Genomic DNA, 4,924 nt, shown 5'->3' with positions numbered 1-4,924 from the left:
TCTCTCTCTCTCTCTCTCTCTCTCTCTCTCTCTCTCTCTCTCTCTCTCTCTCTCTCTCTCTCTAAATCTGTCCTCCCTCTCTAAATTTGAAAAATATCTCTCCTCACTCTATAAATCAAAAAACAAAACCATTTATGTCAAAAACGATAACATATGAAATGAGATAGTCATTCTTACACGTCTAAATGCCATTAGATTCCTGTCTAAGATCAGCCGAACACCTTGTCTTGAAAGGAAAAGGTGTGGTTCGTTAAGACAAGTGATTTGAAAGGTGACTTGATGAGAGGAGAGTATCAGGTATGAGGGAAAGTGGTGAATTAAGTATAAGTGGAGTATGATTTATATTGATATGCGTTGAGTATTAGGGATAAGGACAGGAGTGGAGAGTATCAGGTATAAGGGAAAGCGATGAATTAAGTATAAGTGGAGTATAATGTATTTGGAAATGCTTTGAGTATTAGGGATAAGGACAGGAGTCGAGAGTATCAGGTATAAGGGAAAGCGGCGAATTAAGGATAAGTGGAGTATGATGTTTGTGGATATGCATTGAGTATTAGGGATAAGGACAGGAGTCGAGAGTATCAGGTATGAGGGAAAGCGGTGAATTAAGTATAAGTGGAGTATAATCTTTGTGGATATGCGTTGAGTATTAGTGATAAGGACAGGAGTTGAGAGTATCAGGTATGAGGGAAAGTGGTGAATTAAGTATAAGTGGAGTATGATCTTTGTGGATATGCGTTGAGTATTAGGGATAAGGACAGGAGTCGAGAGTATCAGGTATGAGGGAAAGTGGTGAATTAAGTATAAGTGTAGTATAATGTTTGTGGATATGCGTTGAGTATTAGGGATAAGGGCAGGAGTCGAGAGTATCAGGTATGAGGGAAAGCGGTGAATTAAGTATAAGTGGAGTATGATGTTTGTGGATATGCGTTGAGTATTAGGGATAAGGACAGGAGTCGAGAGTATCAGGTATAAGGGAAAGTGGTGAATTAAGTATAAGTAGAGTATGATGTTTGTGGATATGCGTTGAGTATTAGGGATAAGGACAGGAGTCGAGAGTATCAGGTATGAGGGAAAGCGATGAATTAAGTGTAAGTGGAGTATGATTTATATTGATATGCGTTGAGTATTAGGGATAAGGGCAAGAGTGGAGAGTATCAGGTATAAGGGAAAGCGGTAAATTAAGTATAAGTGGAGTATGATGCTTGTGGATATGCGTTGAGTATTAGGGATAAGGACAGGAGTGGAGAATTAGTGTATGAGGGAAAGCAGTGTATTCAGTGTGAGATAAGTGGAGTGTGATATATTTGAAGACCCGTTGGGTATTAGGGATAAGGGGGAGTATTAGATATGATGAAAGGAGTGGAATATTGGGGATAAGGCTAAGTACTGAGTATTTAGTGTAAGAAAAGGAACGTAGTATCAGGTATAAGGCTCTAAGTGGAGTATCAAGCACGTGGAAATGCGTTAAATATCAGATGAACAAGCAGAGTATTAGGTATAAGGAACCCATTGGAGTAGTAGATATAAGGAGGGAAATAGAGTATTTGGACAAAGAGTGGAATATTAGACTCAAGAAAGGCAGTAGAGTATAAGACATAAGCAAAGGGAACGAAGTATTAGATATAAAAAAAGGAGAGAAATATTAGTTATAGGAAAATAAAGGGAAAGTATAAGTAAATCCCAAGAGTATTAGGTATAAGGCGAGGCGAGGAGTATCAGTTATTCTGGTATGAATTATGTTTAAAGAAGTGACGACTGGCTTAATTATATGCACATGTGTGCACAGACCGTGAAAGAGGGAGAGAAGGAGGGGGAAGGGGAGGGAGAGGAGGAGGAGAAAGGGGAGGGAGAGGGAGGGAGGGGGAGGGTGAAGGGGGGGGAAGAGAGGGAGAAGGAGGAGAAAGGGAAGGGAGAGGGAGGAAGGGGGTGAAGGGTGGGGGGAAGAGAGGGAGAAGGAGGAGAAATGGGAGGGAGAGGGAGGGAGGGGTGAAGGGTGGGGGAAAGAGAGGGAGAAGGAGGAGAAAGGGAAGGGAGAGGGAGGGAGGGGGTGAAGGGTGGGGGAAGAGAGGGAGAGAAGGAGGAGGAAGGAGGGGGAAATGGGAGGGAGAGGGAGGGAGAGAAGGAGAAAGGAGAGGGAGAGAGAGGGAGGGGTGAAGGGCAGGGGGAGAGAGAGAAGGAAGAAGGAAGGGGAGGGAAAGGGAGGGAGGGGGAGGGTGAAGGGGAGGGGGGGAAGAAAGGAGGGAGGGGGAGGGTGAAAGGAGAGGGAGGGAGAGGGAGGGAGGGGGAGGGTGAATGGAGAGGGGAAGGAAGGAAGGGAAGGGGAAGCGGGGAAAGGGGAAGGGAGGGAGAGGGTGAAGGGGAGGGGAAGGGGAAGGGAGGGAGAGGGTGAAAGTGGGGGGGGAGGGAAGGGAGGGAGAGGGTAAAAGGGAACAGGGATTAGGGGGGAATGGGTAAGGAGAGAAAATGGCACTAAATATGGAAGTTGGAGTAGAAGAAAAGAAGAAAGAAAAAGACCGAGACAAAGAGAAAAACTGATAGACTGATAGATAGACCGATAGATAGACGCAGATAAAAAAGGAGAGGTGCGATATCATATTCATTAATCTCACTGATAATCACAATCAACGTTACTAAATCCATTATCAAAGTCGTTTTTATTTTGATTACTGTTATTAGTAATCCTGAATACGTAGATATTCCAACCGTCATATGATGGTGTTGATAATGATGATTAGGAAGAAGTAGAAGAAGAAGAAGGAGAAGAGGAGGAGGAGGAGGAGGAGGAGGAGGAGGAGGAGGTGGAGGAAGAGGAAGGGGAAGGGGAAGGGGAAGAAGGGAGGAGGAGGAGGAGGAGGAGGAGGAGGAGGAGGAGTAAAAGGAAGGGGAAGGGGATGAAGATGAAGAATAGTAGGAGGAGGAGGAAGGGGAAGGGGAAGGAGAAGAAGAAGAAGAGAAAGAGGAGGAGGAGGAGGAGGAGGAAGGGGAAAGGGAAGCAGGAGAAGAAGAGGAGGACGAAGAGGAACGGGAAGGGGAAGAAGAAGAAGAAAAGGAGGAGGAGGAGAAAGAGGAAGGGGAAGTGGAAGAAGAAGAAGAATTGTAGGAGGAGGAAGAAGGGGAAAAGTAGAAGAAGAAGAAGAAAAAGATGGTTGTATCATTGACAGTGCATTGCAGACAAAAACTTTTCAAAGCTTTGTTCACGCGACGGCTTAAGTCATATCTAAACATGTTGCGTCATGTTGAGTATCCACAGACCTTATATCATCAGTAATTCTCAAAGCTATTCAAATATTATGCATTTAGTTCTTCATTTTTTTTGTAAGATTTTTTTCCCTCAGTCTGTCGTAACCCCCCCCACACACACACACACACATACGCCCCCGCCGCGCCGCCTCTCTCTAATCCCTTCCGACTCCCCAAGTTCTTTTCGTTTTCTATTCTTTAATTCTTCACTCTTCCTGTGGCTTACACTCTCCACTCTTCCACCTTTTTGTTCTTACTTTCCACTAGCTACGTGACCCCTTTCTCCACCTTTCGTTTTTTCTATTATTCATCTTCTTCCACTTCGTGTTTCTGTCAGCTTCTCTTCTTCCACATTCCACTCTTTTCTTCATCTTCCACTCTTCCACCCTCTTCCTCTGACCTCTTCCTCGTACTACTCCACCCTTTCTAACTTTCCTCTTCCACCCTTCCACCTTCTTCCTCTTCCACCCTTCCACCGTCTTCCTCTTCCACCCTTTCCCCCTTTGCTCCCTTCCTCTTCCACCCTTCCACCTTCCTCCTCTTCCCCCTTTCCATCTCATCCTCTTCCTCTTCCACCCTTCCACCCTCTCCCTTTTCCACCCTTCCACCCTTTCCTCCCTTCCTCTTCCACCCTCCCACCCTCTCCCTCGCCCCCCTCCACCCGTTAAGCCTCCGCCTTCCCTTCACCTTCCTTCTCCTTCCCTCACCCTTTCCACCCTTTCACCCCCTCCCCCCCCTTCTCCCACCTTTGCACTCCCACCCTTACACGTCTAGAATATAAATGACACGTCTCATGAGCGACTCCCTAGAGAGAACACTTTTTTTTTTAAATTTATTTAGTCCCCCCTTGTATGCGATTGTGAGTCTCGTGGTTGTGTTTGTGTTGTGCAAGGGGTCGGGTTCTCTTTTTTCGTTTTCTTCTTCTCATTTTCTTCTTTTTCTGTGTTCGTTTTTTTGGTTTGTGTGTTGTTTCGTCTGTCTTTTTTGTTTTTTTTCTTCTTTCGTTTCATGTTCTTTTTTTTTCTTCGTCTTTTTCCTTCTCTTCTCTTTATTTCTTTATTATCTTCTTCCCCTTCCTCCTCCTCCTCCTTCTCTTCTTCTTCTCCTTCTTCCCCCTCGTTCTCCTCCTCTTCTTCTTCTACTTCTTCCTAATCATCCTTATCACCATCGTCATCATCTTCTTGTATATGTGTCTACATTCTCATGTCTGTATCCTAGCATGCCTACATATCCCTATTAAACCCACATCTTTATCCATAAAATATAAGCTAATAATACCAGCCATTGGGAAAAAAAAACATAAAAAAAAACATAAAAAAACACTCTCACACAGCAACGGACAAAGACACGGAGCTCCAGTGACTGCATCAGTGACTCATTTAACCCTTTCATCTGGATTAAGCGACCCCCCCTTAACTCACTAAGCGATGTTCTCTCCCTCCCAGCCTCCCATATGCAATCAATACAAGCAATTGGCCAAGTAGAGCTGTATACGTGGATTGCCCTGTGTGTGTGTGTGTGTGTGTGTGTGTGTGTGTGTGTGTGTGTGTGTGTGTGTGTGTGTGTGCGTGTGTGTGTGTGTGTGTGTGTGTGTGTGTGTGTGTGTGTGTGTGTTTGTGTGTGTGTGTGTGCGTGTGTGTGTGTGTGTGTGTGTGTGTTTGTGTGTGTGTGTGTGTGTGTG

The sequence above is a fragment of the Penaeus vannamei genome, chromosome 14 (assembly GCF_042767895.1).
Source record: "Penaeus vannamei isolate JL-2024 chromosome 14, ASM4276789v1, whole genome shotgun sequence".
Lineage (NCBI taxonomy): Eukaryota > Metazoa > Arthropoda > Malacostraca > Decapoda > Penaeidae > Penaeus > Penaeus vannamei.
This window is presented reverse-complemented; position numbering follows the sequence as displayed.